General features: G+C 38.4%; 2 long non-coding RNA genes across 2 annotated transcripts; one reads left to right on the plus strand and one right to left on the minus strand.

The window, feature by feature from the left end:
* LOC311430938 lies at positions 1-8,764 on the minus strand. Its single transcript, XR_014689124.1, has 6 exons — positions 8,589-8,764; positions 7,900-7,945; positions 6,455-6,663; positions 5,340-5,403; positions 3,334-3,539; positions 1-120 (listed from the first exon to the last, which is right to left on the minus strand). It is a non-coding gene; the product is annotated as an uncharacterized lncRNA (long non-coding RNA).
* On the plus strand, positions 857-26,215 carry LOC311430937. The gene is made up of 2 exons (XR_014689123.1): positions 857-990; positions 25,147-26,215. It is a non-coding gene; the product is annotated as an uncharacterized lncRNA (long non-coding RNA).
* Positions 26,216-26,790: the final 575 nt, after the last annotated feature.

A 26,790-nucleotide genomic window follows, 5' to 3' on the forward strand; every position in this document is an offset into this window, starting at 1 on the left:
TCCACTTTTTCTCAAGACTTACTCTTGAAAACAAGATGAATTCAAAACAATGAGGTGTCCTGTTCTCCTCTACAAATGAAGCAGAGATGATAAACTGAAGTGGTTGTAAGATGAAGGCTGCTATAAAGAAGAAATTAAATAAAATTAATTTTAAAAGAAACTGAAACATATTAAGGCAACAAATGTAAGGCAGAAAAATATAGAACTAAAATAACCATATGTTTGCCTGGAAGGAAACTCACAAAGAGGAAATATCCACTTCTTCTGAAATACATAAGCTAAAAAGTAAGAATAATAAAATGCTCCTGTCATGGTAATAGGGCCATTACATGTTTTCATGGTAGAGTAGGTTTACAGTTGCCCTAGTACACTGTATGCCATTTTCAGATTTAACTTGTTTAGATTTTTCCTTACAGTAACCTTTCTGAGCCCTTAAGTGGAGGTAAGTAATGATAACCTAGAGTGCTGTGTTCAGCTCTGGGGATCCCAACACAAGAAGGACATGCACTTGTAGCAAGTCCAAGGGAGGTCCATGAGGATCGTCAGGTGTCTGGAGGCTTCTCCTACAAAGAAAGGCTGAGGGAGCTGGGGTTGTTCAACCTGGAGAAGAGAAGGCTCTGGGGAGACCTCACAGTGGCCTGACAGGGCCTAAAGAGGCCTACAGGAAAAGCTGGGGAGAGACTCTGTGTCAGGGAGGTGTGGTGATAGGACAAGGAGTGAAGACTTTAAACTGAAAGAGAGTAGGTTTAGGTTAGCTTTAAGAAACTCTTTACTATGAGTAAAGAGTTTACTATCAGTACACTGACACAGGCTGCCCAGAGGAGCTGTGGCTGCCCCACCCCTGGCAGTGCCCAAGGCCAGGCTGAATGGGGCTTTGGGCATCTTGGTCTAGTGGGAGGTGTCCCTGCCCATGGCAAGGGGGTTGGAACTGGATGGGCTTAAAGGTTCTTTCCAACTTAAACCATTCTAGGATTCTAGGATTCTACAAAGGTTTGGTGTTTTTATTGTTGTTGTTGTTTTGATGTTTTTTCTCCTTTTGTTGTTGTTGTTGTTGTTGATGATGTTTTTTAATCACAAATACAAACTCCACGTTCTCAAATTTAGCATTATATTCAGTGGGTGTGGATAATAATGTGAATATCAGTGCTTTAAGAGGTGTAAAAATGTGCATAATGTCAAAGAATTTAAAGGTTAATTTGGTTCTGATAAGAAAAGACAAACAATAATTTTCAAAGAGGGAAATCAATTATGATTATTTGAAATTGAAAACAACCTTGTGAATCTAGTAGCTCAGGAAAAAAAAAAAAAAAAAAAAAAAAAAAGCTAAGATTAAATGTAATTTTTATAGTGTAATTACTATACCATAATCTTGTTATACTTTTTGTTGATCTAATTGTTCATGTACAGGTGTTGAAATCTGATTAAGTTCCCTGGATGCTGAGAACCAGTTTGAATCCAGAGAAATTAGCCCAACACTGAGTTGAGCTGCCAGGTTAGCTGGGGAAACGTCCTTAAGTGGCTACATGGAGGTACTGTGAAGAACCTCCTAGCGTAGCAGTAACCTGAGGACATCAGTTATGAAGAGAAAACACACCTTAGATAATTTTAACCTCCTTCAGAAATGCTGCTTGGTGATTACTGTTTCTTCTCTTGTGTATCAGCACTGCAACCCCTTGGAAAAAATAGTGCCCAGGAGATTGAAGGGATTTGAATTTGAGCTTGAGCCCCAATTCTGTTTTGAATCATTAATGGCTTATTCCTGCAGGTCAGGACTGAGTTCACATTAATTTCAGCTAGGGAGCTATCTACAAAAGCCCTCTGGTGCTTGGATGTTATGTGCCAATTGAATAAATATTAGACCAACATGTAGCAAGGAAAGACCTACAAGTCCATTTATCTCTCCAGTGGCAAAAACACTTTTACATGTGAGGGCTCCACTGGGCAAAACTTGAGGATGCCTTCAGGAACCAAAAGATTTCAAGAGTTAGGTGGTTTCTTGGTAGACCTCTCAGAAACTCATAGACACCTGAATTGCACCTAAGCTCCTTTGCATGATATACCATCACTGAAGCAAGGAACCAGAAAAAATTGGGCCTGGATTAAATGATGATTTTCAAGTCCCCAGTCCCAGATCCAAGCACTGGAAACCTTCCCACCATGCAAAAGCAGACCCCAAAACTATAAGAATACACCAAACTACAGCAATAAGATGAGGCAGGTGGCAAGTCTTGGTTTGTTGTGCCTCATTCATTCAATTGTTCTTATCTATAGTCATCCTGTATTTAATGGGGGTGTTTCTTTTTACAAACACATTTGTAATTAGCCTCTGAGTAGAGCCCGAGTTGGCACCCCATGGTCGTAGCAGATTATATGTGAATCCAGAAACATATCATCTATTTCAGTCAGACTTCATGGCCAGAAAAACACTGCCCAGTTTTCATTAAAAAAAAAAAAAAAAAAAAAAAAAAAAAGATGTGTCATTATTTGGCTTGCTGTGCTGAGTCCCTTCTTTAGGCCTCATGGGACATGTTTGCCATTATTTATGTTAAAAAAGTAAAGTGGAAATCGTAGGGAATACAAGAGGTATGGTTCAGTATGTTTGGTTGCTCACACACCCATATACATACCCATATTAAACCAGTTATTGCAGTGGTTACAATGGGAGTATTGGCTGAACTAAACCTATGAAAATGACTATTTGAGACCATTTACAGGAAAATAAACAGACAACAATAAAACAAACAAAAAACACCAAAAGGAATGAATGCGTATTCACCTTCTTTGCTACCTTTTAGACAGGCAGTAATAGCACATATAACAGTTTGACCTTGTAGCATTTGACCAAATAATGTGCTCTTTAATGATCAATTTTTTTTAACATGAATCAGTGTTTCAGTCAGAAACAGAATATTCAGTGAGACCTGATTCAGGACATTTATTTTTAAGAGCTTAATACCAGAACTTATCTGATTTATTTTTTTTCTCAGAAATTTTCAAACAAATGGAAAGCACAGAATTCAATGCAACTTTACGAAAGAATCAACGTTTATCATCCTCTAGACATAGCTGACAGGACCCTGGGAAACAGGACACTGCATAATGCAGTAACAGTGGGCACTGAAACAATTGCTGTTTTTGTTTGTTCATTTGTTTGTTTTGTGGTAAATAACTTGTAAATTAGTCCTTTTTGATATTAGATATGACTGCTATAAGTCCCTGGGGTATTTTAACTTGAGCTTTTTTTTTTTTTTTTTTTCTTTTTTCTTTTTTCTTTTTTAATTCAGTGCCCTCTAGGCAGGATAACCATTTTTTTTCTGGAAAGTTTTCATTTACCTTTCCAAGCAGACAGGGCTGCAATTCCACAGCACACATTTTAAATAGTGTGCACAGGACTTTGTTAATGGAAGACTGCTCTTATTATTTCAAATGTTATTCCAGGTGAATTGAATCATTCAATAGGAAATTTTGCATTTGTTTTCCTCCTTTTGCTGTGCTTGTCTGACAGGAAATGGCCATACTGCCAGGGTAGAATATAGCATCTGGAAAACAGAGCAAGAAAGGAAAAAAAAATGCGGCAGGTCTGGTTAGGAGTCTTGTCCTTCTGAAAATTGAATCAACATAGCCCTCCATCTGGATGTATCACAGAAGAAGTACAATGAAGTTTCATTCCCTACATTTTTTAAGCTACTGCTATATTTAGGTAAAGAAAGAGGAGATTACTGGTTTTAGTTTTCTGTTTATCAAAAACTAGATTCAATAATTTACTGAAAGAACTAGGTTTCAAATGTAATCAAGAGTCAAAAAGAATTGTCTTCATTGAGAAAAACGGGCTTTTTTTCCTCTGTTTTGTGTTGATGACTGCATATGAGATATTCAAAGACATAGTTAAAAGGAGCAATTTTCAGCTTGACAAAAGCCCCCTACTGCAGGGGCAGATGGCTGACCTTGGCCAGTTCACCTCTTAGTAAAATTAGACCTTTTTTCTTTACCATGCTCCCTTCAGATAACACCTACATTACTTACAGACAATAAAAGCCATGAAGAAATTGGTAGAAAAGCAGCTTATTTGCTTTTGAATAATCCACCATGTTTCCACTTCATCTTTACCAACAAATATATTTGAACGTACTTCTCCACATATTCTAGGATTGAATCCTCTTTGAAATATCTATATAAATTAATCACATAAATAAACAGCAAATATAGCAGTAAATACAGCTTAGAAACCCTGGCAAGGGATTTAAAGAATATTTATTGACTCTTGTTAACACAGGGCTGATGCCCAGGCTCAGTGAATGAAATAAGTAAATGTAGCAGTAATAATAACACTCACAGATTCTCTTTTAGCTTCCCACAGCTCAGAAAAGGAAAATAAAGTAACCCAAGACTGGTTTATATATGATTTGGTTGTACTGAAAGATGTGTCATGGAACTTGGCAAACTTTCTCAGGTCACAGACTTTGTGACCGCAGTGCAATGTGAGCGGTTTAACTGATCGAAGTAAAAATAATCATTTCCTATCCTTTAATCATAAAATGTTCCTAAATAGACCACAGATAACTTCCCCACCATACTACAGAGATGCAATTTGGATTTTTTAAGCACGTGAAGTAAGAAGGCAGACAGCTCTGTGGTTTTTAGGATCAATTTCTGTTTCCAAGCACAGCATCAGATTAGGCCATTCACTTCCATAAACCAAAGAGGAGAACCCTGGAGATGCTTCCTGAGATACAGAAAGCTCTTCCCTGGTAGTGTCATCCCTACCTTGGGGCTCTGCTAACCTAGTTTCTAAACTAAAGGAGGAATAGGCTCCTGGAATATTTTGGAGTTTAGGCTACTGTCTGGATTAATCCCATTGGAATAATGAAGTTAAGATGTCCCGTACACCTTGGAAGATGTTATTATCTCTGCAGATCCTTTCTTACTTTGAGAAGTCGACAATCATTGGAGTGATCACCTCACTGTGATTTGAGGACAGGTTGGGATTGCAGCTGCATGCAAACCATGTAGAATGGGAAGGCTGGGAAAATTAATCTGGGCTTTAATTACAGACAATTTACGGCTAACATTGAAAGGCATTTAACAACAGTTTTATTTGATGAAAATTTCTAGTCTTATTTATTTATTTCTAACAACTTTAAGTATTTCACAAGCAGCAGGATCAGTTCGGCCTGCATGTAAGAGTGTGATGACGGCCCTGTAAATCATCCAGAAATCATCTGCTTGGGACATTGATAAATAACAGGCCAACTACCCAGCCAGATCTTGGAAGCAGAGCCCCTGCTTTGGAACAGTGTGAAACCACAAATACTATCCATGTGCAAACAAATGTGACTTACAGTTTATCATTTATATTCGAGCCGCCCTGAAAATGTCTTTCCTCTTCCTGAATCATTAGCTTGTCTGAAAAAAAATAGAATCAGACACATATTAGAGGAGGTCAATAGAAGAAAAGCAAATGACAAAAATTAAACAAAACAATAGGCTGTGTTATGTTTCCATGGAAAGGCAGCAAAGGAAAAAAAGAAAGGCCAAAAAAAGAATGCTGAAAGGATTAAACAGAACATAACCAATATTTCAGTAAGCAGTGGCATGTTTTGAAAATGTTTTGTGTGTCAATTGTTGCATATCTTAGGACAAGCAAGCAGGATGTGCTGGGGAGAGCCCACCCTCCTGAGGGCACCCCCTCCCCACTATACACAGATGCATTTATTTTGCAAATGGATTTGAAGATAGCTTTTTTCATTTCTGAGGACTTCTTTGTGCATTCAGAATTATGTCAACCAAAGAGAAAAAGGGTATTTCCTACCGGAGTGACAGACAACCACTGCTCTCATTACAGCCAGAGGCTGAACATGCAGCGCATCCCCCCATGTCCTGAGAGACTGAAACTAGCTAAGTGGGTGCTTGCCTCTTCATGGAGGCCTTGATGGAGCATCTAGGGCAGATTTCACAAAATACGTTAACCTGGTGTTTGCAGAAGTGGCAAGCAATCTGCAATTGTGAAAACAGTATCAGTAGGCAAATATGATAGGCAACTGTTGAACCTGTTGTGGTATCAGGACTGTGTGAAAATGGGACCTGACTTGAAAGCATTTACTCTGTTTTAGGCTTGTGCTACCCATTCTATTTCCACCAGGAAATCCTTTTTTTTTTTTTTTTTTTTTTTTTTCCCATCAAAGTGTGCTGCTTTGACTTTGTATGTGGCATTAACACAATTATATTTTGAAGACACAGAGCACAGTTTGCATTTTTTCCACATGCACTCAGTTTTGGGGGCTATTTTTACCAAGAATTGAAGCCATAAAATAAACACTATTCTAAATATTTGTAAAAGATATTTTTCCCATGTTGCATTTATGTATTTTCTTTTACATTTGATTTCCATTCTGCTGTTTCCCATTCAGAAAAGGAGTTAAAGGAAAGAGAGGTTGATAAAAAGCAGATATCATACAGATTGTGGTTTCCTTGCATTCTATTTTCATTTGTCAGCTGTGCAGAAATAAGTCTGGCAATGAAGATTTGGCTTCCTTTAAGAATTACAACAGAAAACCTGGTGCAAGTTTGCATAGAGGTGATATCTATTTCTTGTGGCTTGTTTTCCAGCAGGTAAAAGAGGTGTGGCTTATCCGCTGTTCTGATAGCATCACAAAAATATGCATCCTGAAAAAGAGAAAATGGAGTGTCCCTTAGATCAGGATGCAGGCTGTAACTATAGGAGCTATGCCCAACATTATTCTCACCCCCCCCCATTACTAAACTGCCTCTGCTGGAGTCTTCACAAGGATTCTGACTCCAGCCTGGGGACTGAGGACCAGCCCCTTGCCATGGTAAGTGGTCACAACCCCACTGCAGTCAGAAATGCTTCCTTAAGTCACACACGCCTTTGGTTTAGAGAATCCTGAAAAATACGTACTTTTTCAGTAAAATTATACAAATACCCACATGGAAAACCCTTTACAAGGAGGTTGAATATTCCTGTCTGATCCACAAAAAACTTCCTCCAAGGCTAAATTAAATAGCTGGTCTTAAACTTTCATTATCTAAAAAGATGAGCATGACTTTAATAAATAGAAGTATAAATTAGCATATATTTTATATGGAATATTTGAGTTTACAAGAGATGTAACAAGCCCATAAATTTTACACTAGGCACAAGATCATGCTTAGGAGTTGCTGTATAACTTAATTATCAGAGCAAATTCATTTGGTTGCTCATCTCAGCAGAGTAGGCGTTGGTTTCCAGGATTTTGTCAGCATGGAAAGTAAGGAAGTCTTTTCTGGGGTAGCATGGGAAGCAGTCACTTTTCAGTACTGTGGGAATCCTCAGATAATCATATTTGTGTTACATCTGTGGACTGATACTGGCACGTCTGGTTTCTGTTAAAGGAGATCTTTTCTGCTGTCAAAACCCAGAGCGCCATACATAATGCTGTATCACAACTGTAGCAGGCTGCTGGAGTTACTTTCCAAGAGCATTTGTGTAGCAGGAGATGAGGGACTGGAAGTATGAGAGGGGTTATTTCTGAGAGGCGCTGCCAAGAAATCCCTGCAATCATGAGCTGTCCAATGTGGCACCTTGCACGAGGAATTCAGCATCTTGGACCCATGGTAAGGATGCTGTAAATTGTTCAATCATCTAACTTCTGAAACAAGGTTTGTACAGTACCCCTGCCAAATGCCACCTAATGATAACACTATTAACTTTATTTTTTGGGGGGGAAAAAAAAATGACAAAAACCTCCAAAGAAATCACAACTTCCCTTTTTCTTTTCCACTCTTTCCCTTATGAGCACAAAAAAAGCAAAATGCAATCCCACAGAGTAGCAAAAGACATACATTATAAACCACCTGGTAAGTGTAATCTGACCATTTTGCTGTTTTTACCATGATTCAAACCTGTGTGAAGCACACAAAGAAATCATCTGTTGTGCTGGGAACCCTCCTAGAAGAAAGCAGAACTTGGAGGAGTTTGCTGTGAGGAGAGGTAACACAGCTCCCAATGTTAAGTGCCCGCCCTATCTGAAGGAGTTGATTTCAGGATATAGCAACTGGGGAAATTGCTGCATTTTAAAAGCACAGGGTTTTTTTTTGGTTAATTTAATCTAGATAGATGGCACTTTACATGATTACATCTGTGATAGAGAGGAAAAAGATTAATATTCCTGTAATGGTTTTCATGATCTGTTATACTATTTTTCGACTCTGTTAATCCTAAAAAACAAAGAGGCATCTGCAAAGCTGCAGCAGCCCCCTCTTCCCTCCCAGGAGCACCTGTGAGCCCATCCCCACACCAAGGATATCTGGATGGGGTTCCAGGAGGAGAGGGCTGCATCAGGGCTGCTGCCTCAGGAGAGGCATGGCATTAAAGGGAGCCAGCCCCAAGGCATCTCTGCACGTGCATGGGATGACCCACCCTCAGGTACCAACATCCTGATACAAGATGGTTCTAAAAAACTAGCTGAGGAAGTATGTGTAGTCCTTCATTTACACCAGCATGCTTCTCACCAAAGCACCCCAACGAGGCTGTCTCTAAGAGCTGTGAGGTGGTGATGGAGACTGCCTTGGCTATGTGGGATGCTCCTCACCATTTGGCAGCATCTCTCTACTCTCTGTCTGCTCTCTGCCCTCATCTCACAAAGCAGAGAGGCAGTCTCTGGTTTCAGCACTGCAGCCCCCAGCCCAGCTTGTCCTGGAGGTGCTTTGCTTTCTCCGCCACAGGTGCAGCCACCCCAGATGAGCAGGGTTTCCTTCAGGCCACATGCAGCTGTTTAAAGAGAAAATAGATGGACAAAAAGTTTAAGATGCAGCCTTGAAAAAGGAGATTGCTTGTTTATCTTCATTCTACAGAAATGTTTTTGTTGGACTTTCAATTGTGTTTTAAATTATGGTAAATAATGGTTTTCAAGAAGAATACAGCTCTATTATAACCAGGACTATATCACAGAATATAGTGCTACATGCTCTAGTAGCTGGTAGCTGCCAGGAGGCTGAGAGAAGCCCCAAGACAGGTAACCACCAGGTCACTTTCTTTCTATATTTTTTTCTTTTTTTTTTTTTTTTTTTTTCCTTGAAACTAACTTGCTCTAGGCACAGAACTAAGCAACCAACAGGGACAATACAATTGCATGTGATCCCTCTAGCCATCTGCCTTGTAGGAAGGGCTCTGCTTTGGAACACAGCCTTCCTGTTCCTTTCAAGGCCCCATGTGAAAGGCAGTCACACTGAGAGAGGCGAATGCTGGATGCCTTTCTTCTCAGCCTCAGCCGGTGCTGGTTTGGAAATTGCCACAGGATGGTACAGAGCAATGCTGTGGATGTTCATGTTCTCTTCCTCTGGTCCAGAGCTCAGACAGCTGCCTTTGTTGCCATTCCCACACGGCCTGCATGAGAAGCTGGATACTTTATTCTATTTTAGATTTTAAATGTTAATTAACTTAAAACATACTTTAACTGAGGTGTTTTTTGTGGCATCTCAATAAAATAACTTATTATTTACAACTAATGACCTTCTTCAAGAGCTCCTGACACTGGATGATCTGTGTGTCACGTAAAAGACCTCCAAGTTAATAAATCCTGACATTAAAAGTTCTGTCATGGAGAATGTGATTTACTGCAAAGCTCCAGTAATGGCTCAGAAAATAGTTTACTTCTTCAGTCTCTGTGATCCTTCTAAAGTCTTGAAATCAACTTGAAAGGAAAGGAGAAAGGAAAGGGGACAGAGGGAACTGCCTGTCACCCTTATGGGGCAGAGACTCCACTTCTTTGGGCTCTACAGTTTGCTGAGATTTGAGGTTTTTCTCTGGAAATCTGTGTATGCTCCAGACATGCCTTACCAACTTCAGAACAGAAGGTATCTATAGTCTGGATTCATACATCTTAGGATGCAGATGTAAATTATATGTCACACAATGCACACAGTAAGAACATGAGAATTTTTGGTTAGACCTGTGTGGTGCCAGGAGTTGGACTTGATATCCTCATGATATCCTTATGATATTCTATGATTCTATAATGCCTCCATGACTCATCTAGCTCAGCACCTTGAGGCCAATTGCTATTGACAGCACATGCCAAGGAATGACTATGGGAACAGGGGCAGGCATAAAGTGCATGCTCTAGTGTTGTGCTCTCCTGCCTTCAAAACATGTTGCAGTTTTGGAACTTGTTGACTCAGATTTTTCTGTGCCATCAAAAGGCATGGCTTGCATTTGAGACGTTTGTCTCACTGATTTTTGCTCTTTAGGCATTTGTAGCTTTGTGACAGAGTCATATTATGTAGAAAAAAAAATCCACAGCACTTCTTTGTACATGCTGAATCTGTCATCTCATAGTACATGAATTAAGGGGCATTAATGCAACTAAAAACCAATTTCCTATTTATCTACATGCCCTTCCTGATTTCATATGCTTTTTTAGAAATGTTTTTCCGTACTGACTAGCCCCAGTTCTTTTACTTTTTTTCTTACACTGGGACCATTCCACAGATCTGAACATAATCCTCACATTTCCCTGCCTTTTCAGGCAGGGAATATCCACATGTAAAAACTAGAGCTCAAATGACAAAACACCTCAACAGCTGCAAATTCTCAGGAATGAACCTGAAGAAGACAAAAACTGCAGTAACATCCCTTCTTGATTTGTAGTTTTTCTAAAAGCTTTAAGGTTTCCCTTTAAAATCCACTAATTATAAGGCTTTTGTTCACACCTACCTATGGAAAAAAATAGGTTGGAACAATGTATGGAAAACCATTCATTCATAACGGAAAACTCTTGTTTTCCATACTTTCATTCATTTGTATGATGAAAAACAATGTAAGTTCTTTAGATCAAACAAGAGAACTTTTCAGTTTATATGTAGTGCATAACATCTGTATCATACAATATTATTCATAGTCCAGTATCATATGTAATTTACTATTGTCTTAGTACTTGTCTTTCTCAAGGCTGACTATGAACTTTCCACCTCTCACCTGTAACATTAAAGATATTTGGTTAAAAATGTCTCCTGACAATGGAGGGAGGAGTAGAGGTCAGCATCTGTTCACTCCTCCAACTCTCATTCATACAGGGGAAAAATGAACTAACATTTCTAGATTCTTGGTTCATCATAACCTGGAGATCATCATCCAAATTAAGAGGCTTATTTTTTTCTGCAGGAGCTGAAAAAAAAAAACAGATTTCATCGCTAATGCACAATTAATTTGTTTAGTGAAGTGCTTTTCTTTTACCTATTAATTTTTCTTTCCAACACATCTTATTTAGACCATTGATTCTAGTCCAAGAGCCATCTGTGACTCTTATGAATGACAAGTGAATTCCCAAAGAATAAATAGGAAAGGGGTTATTCACTACAGATTTTTCAATCACATCCATTTCACTTACAGACTTCAACAGTAACCTGGAATTCAGCTGTTGGTACTATTGACTTACCCCTACATATGATATCAATAAAGCAATTATTTTAAGTTTAACTAATAAAGATAATGGACTATGAGAAAATAAAGAACAATCAGAAGAAAAAAGTAATCTATACAGATGCTAAAATAAAGTTAAGCAGAGAATATCTCTTCACAATTGTGAAAATATTGGGGATGAGTCACTACAGAACCTGTCAAATGTTGCCTGTGGAGATGAGGGGTCTAATAAGGGATGAGTCTTAATGAGTTACTTGCTCTTAAGTCCTTCCTCTTATTGTTTCTTTGTCCTAAAACAAACCTGACAGTATTATTATCAGGTTAATGAAAGATGCATGTGTTGTGAAGGTCGGATAAGGTCTCTGGTTAAAGAATTTTCAACACAAAAGCCTGAAGCAACTTGAATTTTTCTTGTGCTTCTGATTTCCTAATACATCCACTAAAGAGGCAGTTAGACAAACACAAAGCACTCAGGGCTTTTGTCCACAGTTGTCAACTGCTTTTTGCTCGGTAAAAGCCCAGCAGAAATAAAGGGCTTTAAATAGTCATTTTGTTAACATAGAATTTGGATTTAATACACATGCATCTGTACCCAGTGGTGCTTTTTGCACTCTTCTTTGTAAACTGTAAATTGCCCATATGAGGAATGTGCAATCTACATATGGGAGCTCATCCACCTTCCCCTACTGTTTTTGCTTAAAAACAAACAAACAAACAAACAAAAAACTTCTTTAGCAGTCATTAAGGGGAACACAGCATGCAAAAGTTTTTACAAATAAATAAGTAGATTATTTGAAGAATTCATACTTCCATTTTCCTAATGAAATTTGCATTTCTGAGTGTATACATTAACACATCTATTTTTAAGTTTTATTTAAAAGATAACTAGACCTGTCTGTCAACATTCAAGATAAAAAAAAAAAAAAAAGAAAAGAAAAAAAAATACAACACATATCAGTGGTTTTGCAGAACTGTCAGTAGGAAGGTGTCCTGTCAGTGTCAAGTGCTTTATTCCCTGTGTTTTGTTTGTTTGTTTGTTTGTTTTGTATTTCAGTCTTTGTTCCCTGGTTCCATTCATGGAGAAAAGGATACATAAGAGCTAATAATATCTATCAACTAAGAGTAGTGGTTCATAGACATACTCTCCTGTCTCTTCCAGAGACAAATGCCAAAAGCTTGCATAAAAACCCAAGCCACTTAATTATTGGTTTCTTCTTCTTATTTTATTTTATTTTATTTTATTTTATTTTATTTTATTTTATTTTATTTTATTTTATTGATTTTGTTGTTGTTTTTGGTGGTATAACCAACTGTCAGGGAAATACTAATTTACTTACACCGTTCATTGGCCTATAGGAAAATGTTCAGAAACTTCCCAGGAGCCCAAGGCAAAGCTTGTAGGTTAAAGACAAGCAGCAGGCAGTGGATGGACTTTGGAGACAATTGTCCTCTGGGCATAGGGTACAATAATTAAGATTCACGCTTAAAGGATTAGGTATTAAATTTCAGAAAAATGATTTCTAGAGATGGCAAAAGCACTGCAGAGGGATGTTATGTGCATGGGTTTGTTATGTGCAGAACTTTATGATTTTCGGTGGTTTAAAATGATTTGATTTTGTTGTTCTTCAATGCAAATACCTATCAGGATGGGATCTGGCTCTGGCACCTGGATCCCCATTCAGGTTGGCATATAAAACCTTGTCAAGACTGCATGAGGTTACTGGCATGAGGTCATTTTCAATCCCAGTCAAACTTTATCTTGGCAGCAAGATGAGAAATCCTGGGGACTGAGCTGCCTTGGGAGGAATCTGCAGTGCTTCTCAGGGCCTCTAGGCACAGAGATTTGCTGCGGAAGGATAGCATCTAAAGAGAAATCTTGTCCTTGGAGAGTTCCTTACACATGAATTTCAGTTAAACTGCCACCAGGCAAACACATTTTTTCAACCCACATCAGCAGGACTTGAAGAGGTGTTAGAGGGGCATTGCTAATCTCTGTTAGGTGAAAGAGGGTAAGGTATCTTCTGATCATTAGAACAATTGAGCTTTTACATAGAAACAAAGACTCAAAAACTGTAACTCAACTTTTCAGAAAAACTGCACTGCTGAGTAAAGCTGTCAGATTGATTTACCAAAAAACTTAGACTATTAAATGCATGTTCATAAGAGTATGCTTAGTGATGCTTCACAATTCTGACTTTGCTTCTGGGATTTCTAATGATTCTTTCATTGCCTTGTTTTCCAGAGGAAGTGAATTTTGCAAGAGAAAATGGTTGAAACTGACTTTTAGACCTTCTACCTCTAGTACTGTAAGGGGAAGACGGTGATATCAGGTCACATCAGTGGATGGTGAAACCATCATGCTCAATCAGTGCTGGGAAAAATCAAGGAGTAAAAGTCAATTTGAAGAAAAGGAGAGAAGAAAACCGGCCGAATCTCTAGATCTCTAGATCTGGTCTTTCCTGCATGGTAGCTCATTATACCTACCTAAAATGTGTGCACCAGGATTTATTCTCATTAAAACGTGTCCTAATTTGGGGGCTTTTTTTTTTCCTACGATGTTTTTTTCTCTCCTTTCTTCTTCCATAATTCAGATCATATTACATAACCTCCTGGTAGCTCCTCACAGCTTCACATCCTCTGTATGTTTAATTAGTATTCTTGCTTTCCATCCTTCCACAGCTAACAAGGACAGGCTCTGAAGCATCTCCCTTGATTATCAGTGCAGAGTACTTATTCTCAGACTGTTTTACACCTCAGCCTATCGAAGTTCTATTTAGAAACTTATTTTCAAAGCATGCTTGTGAAAATGTTCTATAAAGCATTGTCAAAAGCATTATTACAGGCACAGACAGGGAATCTTCTGCTTCTCACTCATTCACAGAGCTGCAGAAGGAAGTTTGAAAGGTCTGACATTATTTTTTCTTGCCAAGCCCACGCCAGCCATCGCTCAGCTCTGTATTCAGCTCCCAGCATTCCTCCTTTTATTCTGGCTCCCATGCAGCTGCTCTCACCTTTGCAGCTTTTCTGCCAGCAGGCTCAGGTCCCTTCCACTGACAAAACTGTTTGCTCTCTGCAGGATCCCCCCATTACCCCTCTGATTTACCTCCTTCCCATTTTGATTTACATTTTTCTCCCCCCTTTTCCAAATATTTTAATGCTTTTCTATCTGTTGTGACAGCTTACGAAAGTCCCTAATTCTTTGCCTCTAATTATATTCCACCTCTCAGGCTGCATCCCCAATTTTCTTCTCACTGCTGTGCCTGTGTTTTCCCCTGTGCCTCTAGTCCCTCAGACCGCCCTCTGATTTCTCTTCTTTCTTCTCTTTCAAGAGTCCCCACTGCTATTTCTATCATCTTTTCTTGCCATTCCTGCTAATTCAAACCAACAAACAAAAAACTCTTTTTACCTCATCTGCATCAGATTATGCTCCACAACTGAGAACTGATAGATAGAAACCTTTTAAGTATCTTTCTAACTTTTGAAAATGAAGAGGAAAATATTAAGCCACTTTTACTGATTTAATTTGGGACCCACGAGTGCTACCGTAATGCAGGATTAGATTCACAGTTGTTTTTTAAAGTACATGACAATATTCCTTTGTGTTTGTCTGACATCACAGTAACATAGTCATAACCTTTCACAAGCTGACAATGATCCTAAGGCTTCTGCCTTCTAAATATAGCCATTCCAAGTTTCCAGCTCTTATAAAGTAATTATGTTTTGTACCACATTTACAATGGAAATGGATGAATTCAGTCTAAAGAAATAGGCCTTTTCAAAGGAAATCAGACAGAGGGAAAGTGGCTCTGCAATCTGAGAATTCACACAAAGAAAGCAGCTGATCTTGCCTACACACACACTGGGAATTTCTTTTAAAAGGAAAGGTCTAATTACAACTGGCATTTTGAAGCCAAAGAATTCTGCTTTGCTGAAAAGTGACATAATTTTTCTGACACTGGAAGCATGAACCGTAATATGCAATAGTCCCCATCCTCTCACCTCCAATTCAAAATAAATAAAATATAATAGGATTTTTGTTTAATTTTTAATGTAAGAATTTCAGCATTTCTCTCTGTGTCAGGGAAAGGGTTTAGAGAAAGATCAGGCCAGCCAAACTGATGGAAATCAAAGGGCTTGTTTAATTCCCAGCACAGTGGTCATAAACTCAGTGCAACAGTATTTATGCTTTAAAAGTATCATTTGAAGAATTTGCAAATGGTATTTTTAAAATCTGACAGATGACCTCAAGAGGTAAATCCACTTAAACAAATCATATCCTCTTAAAACAAATGTCATTCTCTCTACTCACATCAACATGCCCCCATTTGCTTATCAGCACTTTCTCTAGCACTCCAAAAACTCTTCAGCTGATGCTGAGATCAGCAGTACGAGTGGGAAAGCAGACAATTGCTCTATGATCTGAGAGAAAGGTTCCTTGCAGAAACATGAATTGGACTCTTCAGATTGTTTGGGTGGGAATCAGGCAAGGGCTGCCTACCTGGCTCAGTCTTAGGACAGGGAAAGCCCCGGAGTACCAGCTAGGAAACACAAGGGTAGCAAAGCCTACCAGCGTATTCATGAAGGATGAAAAAGGATCTGGGTAATTTCATCCAGGATCATTTCCTGAAGTTCCTCTAACTCCATATTAAAGCCTGATAAACCTATTTAAGATGTGTTTCTTATCCCAGTGAGGTGTGACTTTTCTCTCCCTTGCTATTCCAGACTGGAGTACCTGATTTTCTTCCCCATTCATCTCTTTTCACAGTGTCACCATATTTTATATAAAAAAGGCTTCAACAACATTTATCTGTTATATATGAATTTAGAAGTCTCCAACCCTATAGAACGACTAAACTACCAAAGTACAGACTCTGAAAAGTGTTACTCCATTGTCCTACTTGCTTTCTAGCATCCCACAGCATGGAGGTAAACCTTGAGGTGCTTCTGCATCCTCTCCTTGCACTTGGGTTTTTCACTGAACACTGGCTTCCATTTTGCTCTGATCATTGCTTCTCTGTTTAAAGCAGCCTGAATGGCAGAGTCAGCCCATCTCCACAACCAGTCTGCCTCTGAGCTGACTGAAAAGCAATCAGAAGTACATTGTTTGCAAAAGTCCAAGCTTTAAAATATCTTTTTGGTCCTTGACAGTCAGACCGTCAAACAGCTGCACAGCATTTACACAAGAGAATTGCGAAAGTTTATATTCTTTCAAGCTGATAATAACAAAAATTCAGTTTCTTCCCTGTCTGCCAGATTTATCAGTCATGAATGACAAAATGAGAGAGCAGAGGCAAAATAGGGTAAGAGAGAGAAAGAGAAGAAGACCTGGCTTCTCTCCGTGTATACAGCTCAACCAAATTATTTCACGGTGTGGCTCACTTCACCTGTGCCAGAGGCAGTGTGGCAGGGCATTTTCAGGAGGGACTTACTGTTATTTGCAAGCCCTACACACAATTTAAATTTAAATGCCATACAGAAGCCTCTCAGACAGGTCTATATAAAGGACCAGTCCCCTTGCTAAAACGGAATACGTCTATGTCTCAGTTCAGATGCCACATCCCCTTTGAGGCAACATAACCCTTAAGTTTCCTAGTTCTAACCAAGGAAATTTTTGGAACTAAATTCCCTAGTTTCCAAAACCTGCATGGCCAGAAAGCCCATATGTGCTTTGTCCATGCCCAGAACAATATGTCTCAAGTGCTGAGCAATTAGGCTGATCACAAAGCCTTGAAAATATCCCAGATCCCTCCTGAGGTCTGATCTGGAAGTCCTGCTGTAAAAACCCCAACCCAGCTGGACTCGTGCCATACTCAGCTGTGGGGAAGGAGTTTCCATACTGCAGGGTGGGAGGTGAAGGAACACTTCTCTGACAGGACATCTGAACCCACTTCTTCCATAGAGCCCTAAATCACTAGGTCAGAAGATAGATGAAGATTGTGACCTGTTCTGTGGAAGAAGTGCTTTGTTGCATGGGAAAATTAGATATGCATTCACACATATGATAAGGAAAAGCGGAAAGAGAGAAGAGGAAAATTACTTTTCATCCTTGCGGTTCATCTGGGACCAAGGATATCTGTTATTCTGTTCCCATTCCAAAGAATATCCACATGTTGTGTCAAGATGCAGTTGTTCTGGCTTGTAATAACATGTGATTTTAAACCCAAGAAGTGTTGGACTACACAGTGAATGTGCACTTAAAATTACTGCATTTGGGATATGATCATTTTTAAAGAAGATAACATCTATTTGAAAGCTGAACAAGAATTGAGCTCATGGGTTTGCAGGAACTTATTTAATAGCATAAAACAGATTATCTTTCTTTCATACCTTTTTTTCATAAGACTTTGCTTGCTTTTTTCTTTGTTCCTTCTTTGAAAGGAGAATTACAAGCACCATGAGAAATGAAGTCAAATGCTGCTAACACTTTCACTCTACAAAGAGTGTTTGCTAGTATTTACTAGATCAAGCCAGTATTAGTTGTGGTGTATCCCCACTGAAATAACAACCATGCAATTTTTAAATAATATATATCCCTATATCATTGCATCTTGTCTCTGCAGCCTTTGCTAGCTTTAGCTCTGTCTGTGTTAGCAGAAATAGTGTGTCTACACACAGGTGGCTACATGAGAATTTCAGCTTCCTAACTAAGGTATTTTTTAAAACTCGGAGGTGTTCGTTTCACATCAGTATACCTGTTGAGTTTTACAGGTGTAATGTTAAGAAGGGTGAAGCATAAAGGTATGTTTTAAAAACTTTAACAGTGAGAAATTAGTTTCTTCTCTTAAGCATGTGATGATATATGTTGTATAGTATTTTAGGTGATAACAGTATTGTTATCACCTAAATCATCAGCATAAAAAATCATCAGCATAAAGTGGTCAGTTTAACGTGACCTTTTGAGGAAAAAAAGGGTGAGACTTTTGTTTAGGTGGGCTGTAACTCAGTACCCTCACTGCTTTGAGCACCACAACAAACCTAAAGCAGTCCCAGAACAGTGTGGTGGGTGGGCCCCAAGGAGGCTCAGGCTGACAGCACAGGGAAAGGATGCAGATGCCTTCCATAGGCAACATGGGGTCTCCTTCTGTCATCAAACCTTAGCATCATCTTTCTCTCTCTATTGACTATATAGAGAATTTACATATTTTATTTATGTTCATGAGAAGTCTCAGTGCAGGAGAAAATTGATTACTTAAGCAGGTAGATGGATCCTTCTGTAGATTCCAAGCCTGATTATTTTATTTTTCAATGTAGTCTTTCCTTTTCCTTTCTCTTTTAACCTTATTTCTTTAGTATTTGCACCCAGAATATTTTTCACAAATTCATTTGTCTGCCTGTGGATGCTTTCCCTTTCTCCTAGGTCGGTTTGCACCAAAATACCAAAATTTCACTACCTTTGAGTTTCTCCCTCGGTAGTCACAAGGACCTATGATTTTGGTGTGCCCAGCAGTATGGTGCACAATGACTCCCAAACACGAGAACATTAGCAAGATGAACCGCCTTCCAAAGTCCAGACCAAGCAGAAGAGGATGGGATAGGGAGAGGTAGTGAAAGAAGGAAGGGCAAAAGAGAAAATTGATACAGTCAAGCCCACAAAATAAAACTTCTGATAATCACCACACTAGAACACACTTCAGTGCTGGGGAAGTTCATCACATTCATGTAGTAGCACAGCGATTCTTCATATTGTATAACAAACACTGTCAGCTGTATGAAGTGACCACGTCTGCAGCTCTCAGGGAGAATTACACTGTTTTCTCATCAGAAAGCAAAAATATACATTGGACGAGAACAAACTGTGAAACTTGCACGTATTTATTTTAATTCATTAGTGTTATCTTATGAAGCTTAAGAGGTTTTCTATATAAAAACACTAATAAATGATAAAATAGACATGAAAAGCATTTTTTTTCCTGCTAAGTACTTTTTACTGCTAAGTTGTTCTGCTAACAACATGTGCAAACAAATCCAACAGTCACTTTTATTTTCATTCTCTCTCAAAGACAAACTGCTCCTGCCTCTCTCCTCTGTCAACATGACTGGCAAGACCCAGCAAGCAGATTCATTTTTTTCAATAACGCTGCTCTTGGTTGATTAGTTTGCTGAAGTTTTAGTGGTATGTTCCCACTGAGGACTACAGGCATTGCAGTTTTTGTTGTACAAGTGTCAGGTTATATTTTAGCCCTTTCATGAAAACTTTTGTACACTTGAGTGTTTGTGCATTAGAGCCAGCCATGCAAAAGCAATGCCCAGCATTATTTAGGTCATGCAGAGCAACAAAAGGCACTACACACCTGCCAATACTCTGAATAAAGGAAATGCTCAAATCTTCAATTCAGATGCAGAAAAAAAGCCAAGAAATTCCTCTCCTCTGAACTACATGCCCTCTGCCTCTATTATTTAAGCCTCTTCTAGCCACGGAAACTAAGCTATCCATTTCATAATGTTTTATGAAGGCAACTTGTTAGCTTTGTCATAACTGTGTTTAATGGCAATTTGCCATTATTCAAGTATTTAAGGATTCTAAAGCACTTCACAAACCATAACACAAACTATTAACTGGGGTTACTCTGTTAAGCAGCCACATGCATCTGTTCCTAAGGCTGTTTGCTGTTCCTTCTCTTCCATTATGTCTATTTTGGCCTAACAAGTAGGTTGTGGTTTTTTTTTTGTTGTTTATTTGTTTGTTTTTTATTATTATCATGATTCTGAGTCTCAGTATGAGAACACTCTAGGCAGGATAAAGAAAATTCTGCCTCTAAACATAAGATTAGTATGAACGACTCTAATACTGTATCTTGGAATGCATGACTGGAATAAAATGTACTTACCTGCTAATATAAACACCAGAAAGTAGTGCTCCCAGTACATCAGTAGATGTATTTCCCAGAATAGAGATAAGAGAACTGAAGTGTCAAGAAATATCTATTCACATGCTCTTTCTAAAGCAGTGGGTTTGGCCCATTCCACTGGCTGCAGACATTTTCATGTTTTTCTTTCATCTATGACTTCATTAGTACAGTACTTGATTGCCAAAGGGATTATTTAAACCATTTATCTTTTAATGATAAAAATACAACCTGTTTGCTACATGTATGCCATAGTGCATATATAAAACCTTCACATGTCACCTCTGCAGTTTTCCAAGTAGCGACTTTGAAGGTTGAGAAAAAACAGGTCTGTAGCTCCTACCCATGCTATGCTTCTACCAGCTTTCATCAAATATTACTTGCTCACATTTTTTTTTTTAATCAGAATTATTTACTTCTCATTGTCCTTTCCAAAGCAATTCAAAATTCCTAAATTTCTAGTGCATTGCAGTCACTCTGTCTAGTTACCTACTACATTACCAAACCTTGCCACTTTAGCCAAGTAACCTCTCCATTTTTGAGGTATGATATAATTAGTTTCTAGGTAGCTACATAAATGACTGGAAATGGCATCATGATTCTTACGAAGCTGAACCCATTAAATTATTTCTCAAAGGAGTGAAAAGATCACACTGTGCATTGTGGTAGCATTGTAAATGGAGCTAGCATTGGAATTTTTCTAGTGAAGAAAAGGTAGTCTTTTTCCCTGAGTGAAAAAAAGGTAGTCTTGCATTGGTCTGGTATTATATGCCACCCATTAACAAAGCATCAAAACTCAGATCACCTTTGAAATAAAGGAAAAGTATTTTATCTTTGCCTAGATAACTGAATTTACAGCTAAGAAGATGTATATCTGTATATATAAAACATACTGTGGTGTATCAGTCCCAACCAAAGTTTGTAAGGTGTTCTAAAAAATGTTTCTCCTTGTAGCACACTATGGACTCCAGTTCTCTGCTGAGAATGTCTGTAAATAAAATTTATTGGAGTCTGAGTCATCACAGGTCCAAAAATTTGTCTATGGAACTGATTCAGGACACGAGGTATGGGAAGTCCACACTTTGGACAGCAGAAGGTAAATATGTACTGTGCAACATAAAAATTCTCAGAGGCAACTGAGAAAAGTCTTGAATTGAGCACCTGTGTGCAACAGAGAAATAATTTCATCTGACGCTCTAAGTTTGGCTGGTTAAGCTTACAGTGGCTCTAAATCCCTTTATTTGTCCCACTTAATATTTACTTAAGGCATAGCAATTTAGGTGTCCATCAAAACATTGTGAAATTTTGTTTCCAGACAGCAAACATTAGGAGATGCAGCACTGAATATTTCATTGGGTTTTTGATTCCTTTCCCAAGAGAAATCTTAGTTTTCCTAAAGGATGCTGTGACCAGAAGTCCCATAATTAGTCCCCCTACAGTTGTCAGCTCCTCTAATGCATAAATACGACCTAACTAAATTGTCTGCTTGAGCCTTTAATCATCCGTTTTGATTCTGTGATCCTACTGCTCTCTCTATGATGATTGCATATTGGACTCTACAACTTCCCCTGGCTGTGTGCCATACCAAGAGAAGGGGTGGTTACTAAATTCTGTACAGCTCCTCGACCTCTCTGAAGCTACCAGCAAATTACCGGTGCAGCTGTCAGCTGGGTGGCTCGTGTTTGGCTAAAAGTGAATGTCAATAATCATCAGCATCTGTTGTGGGTCCTACACTACTGGGCACATCTTCAAGTGTGCAGCACAGCTCCGAGCAAGGACACTTATTAGCTGCCTAAATATGGATGAGGAGCTCCCTTTTTTTGTTGTTGATGTGTTTTTTGTTTTTTTTTTTTGTCTGTTTTTACCACCTTGGGATAGACTTGACTACCCCATGGCTAAGAGGAAAAGTTATTCAATGAAAACTAAAAACTTCTTACTTACAACTTAAAGTTTGAGATAGGGACTTAAAGCTTCTATTAAAAGGATTAAGTTTTAATCCACAGTGAACTCCCTGTCTTACATGATGCTGAGTTATGCCTGATTGTTATCTGTCCTTTTCTGCAGAGCGGGTGAGGTCTCAGGGAGGACGAACTGTGCTGCTTATCCCTCAGTTAATCTTTAAAAACTCATAAAATTTTATGCAACTTCGGACTACAAGTAACTGTTCTATCAGTTAGTCTGACTACTTGTATAGCACTTTTCACTGAAGTTTTGAATATATTAAGGATTGAAATCAACTTAATTAAGAGACATGCAACAAAGGTAACAGGAGACACCAAAATACCTCTGGCCACCACAGTGGCAGAGAACCAGCTGGGTCAGATTGGCTTAATTGATCCTGCAGGCCTTTACACCTCGTGATGAGGACAGGAAAAAATGATGCTCACATCCAGACTGATCTTGAGTGAAGAGAGATCTGTACGGGAGGGAGGGACAATTTCAAATCTTGCCAACTGGGCCTTAGGGCAGAGACAGTCTCTTATCTCATGCATCTGCCACTCTACAGCATGAAATTAATGTTTTAAAGAACTGGAAACCTCAGGAGAACATTTCTGGCAGAACAGGACAGTTCTGCTCTCCCCAAGAGCTGGGAAGAAAGAGAGCAGACAACTTTCAGTGGCTTTCACAGATAGTCTTCACTCTCCTGCATTGAATAATTTCCTCCAGAAACCTGCAAAAGCATTAAAAAACTTCTCTAAAGAAAACATCTCTAAAAAAAAACCAAAAACATCTTTAATCTGATGTAATGCTGTCTACTTCACTAGAGCTTTTGTCTCCCAGAGTGTCCCATCATGCAGGGACATCTCAGGTTACTTCAATCACCTTCCAGCAATCCACTTACCATATACCATATTCACTGTCCCAGAAAAGATATCAATCTCTAGAACATCACATTTTGCAAAATATACCGAGGATAAAGTTTCCCTTAGGAATGTTTAGTAGGAACAATTATAGGAATTAATGATTTCTAGAGAAATTCCCTCTGTTTCTGTTAACTACCTTTCACCCACAGAAGTCCAAGTCAATGCGGTATACTCCTATTTAATCTCAGTTTCTGGTGTCAGGGATAACACTACTACACCTGGACATAAATGGAAATAGAATACTCTTTAAACTCAGATGGCTTGCAGTGCTGGAGGAGTATTTTGTGCCTGCACACTTCTCATTGCCAGGATTTACAGTTATGTAATAGACCTTAGGTTGCTTAAACAAGGATTCCTGTGATATTTTTAGCTTTTTTTTTTCCCCTCATTTTTTTTTCTCCTTCTTTTAGGTCAAAGATTCAGAACTCCTTCTGTTTTTATCCTCTGGGTAGGTTTCCTCCACATGTCTTTCTCCTTTAAATAAGAACATTTGCCTTTCTTTTTTTCCTCCTGCCTGTTGAACCGTTCCTGTTGATAGGATATGTTCTCAGCAAAACGGGAGGCTTTTAAAGCTCTTGAAGACCTGCTCACAGCTCAGGCATTTTGCTTATGACAAATATAGTTGAAATTCCTTGAAAATTGAACATCTCATTCCCACAGCCTTCTTAAAAATAAAAATAAAATAATAAAATTATAATTTAAAAACAAAAACAAAAACAAAAAAACAAAACAAACAAAAAAAAAAAAACAGAGTGTACAACTGTTCTAAACATCACACTGTGCTGAGTTCATTCTTCCTACTGCACACTTACTATACAGGCTCAGATACAGCTGCATTGCTAGCCTACAAAAAGAACATGGAAAGCAAAGAAAATGACAAGTCATCCAATAAATATACATGACCTGTATTTCTCAAGATAGCTGAAGAATCACCATCCTATCAATATTTTATTTACAGCTAGACCTCATGTTCCTCCCATTTCAGCCTTTGTTAAATTTTCTTACACTGCCATTTTTCCATGGCCAGTTTGACTGATCACCAAAAATATAAACATCTCCAGATTCATTTATTTGAGCCTTCAAAATCAGTGTAAAAGTTTAAACAGGAAAGTAATAGAAATATCTATAGCTGGCTCTCCATTAGTGTGCATATACCACCCACTTCAGCTCCAAAGGTATTTGTTATGATCTCTGTTAGTACTGAGAACACCATATAAATTAAAATAATAAGACAGCTAAAATAAAGTGTTACCAAACCTTAATCTCTAAAAGTGTTATGAAATATTTTCCAGTAAATAAAAGCAGAAAGAAGTAATGATCTAGAGCTTTCATCCTGTTTCTGTGAAAGACTAAAATAAACCTAGATACTAAGCTTTGATCAGTGATAAAAATGTGTGGTCTAGAAAATAGGCAACATAGTGTATGTATATCTTGGGCTCCAGCTGAAAATGGGACATTTGTTATTCGAATACTTTGGAGTGGGATTCACTCTGCAGTTTGGGGGGCTCCTTGTTAGCTTCAAAAGAGATGTAGCTATTTCTGTGTGTTATTACAAGAAATCATTCATAGATCTAGACTTCTTTGGAAAGAATGCTAACAATTTCAAGTGCCATAGGGCAGTATTGACATGTTCTTTGGAAAATAATCTCATTCTGTGTAAAATATAGATTTGGAGCAGCATTTTAGCAGCCACAAGAAAGGTGAAGGCCTTGAGTAATTCACAGGTGGTCTTTTGTTTTGTTGTTGTTTTGTTTTGTTTTGCTTCTCCATACATAAGATCATTGTGGAAGAATGAGCAAATTCACCTTCTCATCAGACAGAAAGAGGAAGAGTGTTTGGTTCATGATGAGGGCTTGGGACCTTCTTTTAAAATCCTGCCTTAGCTTTGCAGAATGTACAAACTCAGAAGAAATGATGCTTAAACTTCAGATGCTTGTGACAGAAAGAGGACCAATTTTTTAATCTTTTCACTTCCTATTTACTGTGCAAGTAAAAGTAACCTTCATATGGTTTTTTCTAGGACACAGTCAGATCCTTCCTAACATCCCGATCAGCACAGTTAATTCAGAAATGGTGAAGGATGGGGGAACAGCAGGGTGATTTTATTCAGGAAATTCACCACATCCACCAGGGAGGTGCTGATGACCACTGTCCCAGAGAAAGACCTGCAGGAGACCATGCTTTTTTATGCAGAGGAACACATTGACACAGCAGGCTTTATAGCCCACAGGACACCTTCAGCTGAACGCAACAATTCGGTTTAATAGTCTCTGGGGCAGAATGCTCCTGAGCAGCACCAGCATCACACCAAATCTTCCAACATCAGGAAAACATCTAGCAGCTGACTCTAGCATCAGCTGTTGGCTGGAAACATGGGGAAGACAGGGCAAGGAGAAGTCATCCAACAAGCCATCAAAGTCATCAAAAACTATGCCTAAATCTCATCTTAAGTTTAAAAAAAATGTGAACTATAAATTAAAAAATAATTGTTGTTCACTTTATTTTCAGATTAAATAATGTTAAGTGTCTGAACATTACATTCATACTGCATTCTCAACAGGTGGTCAGGTTCTGTCCCTAGGTACAAATCTCTCAGCATTCAATTCAGTTGCCCAGCAGTCACTCTATTACAGGTTTTGAGATGGCGCAGGACACCCAAGTCACCTGCATGGGGCTGGGAAGACCTGTGGGGATAACCATGCCCTTCTGGAGCCAAGCAGGTCCAGGGCATCCCAGATGTCACTACACACCTAAGTGAAGGCAACTGAATTGAACATTGACTGTCACTGTTTTAGACACAATGGAAAATTAAAATAATTTTTAGAAACATGGTTTCAAAATATTTTTCTTCTAAGTGGTGCATGGAGAGTCATGGAGGGTTTGTCTGATGTCAGTGATGAGATGAAAATCTGTGAAACAAATTCTTTCTCTTGTCCCCTTCAGTCACTTGCCAGTCATTGCTGCCTTACCAGATTTTGTACTTTTTACATTTGTTCTTGGCTCAGCAGATGAAGATGAGTTTAGAAACAAATAAAAGAGGAGTAAAATACAGATGCTAAATAAAGTAATGCATGTTAATGGGCATCCTACAATTTTTCCTGCTTTAGCCAAAATTGTCTTGAACGGTGAATGAAAGGAAGAGGATGGGAAGCAGCTGCTTCTTACTGTCTGTAGCAATTGATTGTAAATTGGCCTGACACTACCCCAAAGAGTTTGTCAAGAACATTTGACTCAGTGAATCAGTCCCAAACACCAGAGTCTCAGTCCTTCAGCTAAAGCGACCAACCACCCAGGCTTGCTGGGGGATAAAAAACAAACAACCAATCAGATAAAATATTTCAGATTTACAGAAACGTATTTCTTTTTCCAGAGGCAAAGAATTAAAATAGTAAAATAAACCTTGTGGGGTAGCTACATCTCATATCGGTAGCCTTGGAACTTGTTGTTGATCTCCATGAATCCAATTTAGGCTTCAAGCAGAGGTGAAAATAAAATAAAATTAAAATAAAATAAAATAAAATAAAATTAAAATAAAATAAAATAAAATAAAATAAAATAAAATAAAATAAAATAAAATAAAATAAAATAAAATAAAATAAAATAAAATAAAATAAAATGTTTTTCTAGACTGTATTCCCCTATAAGGTAAAACTACCATTTGGGA

This window comes from Aythya ferina (genome assembly GCF_964211825.1).
Source record: "Aythya ferina genome assembly, chromosome: 2".
Classification (NCBI taxonomy): domain Eukaryota; kingdom Metazoa; phylum Chordata; class Aves; order Anseriformes; family Anatidae; genus Aythya; species Aythya ferina.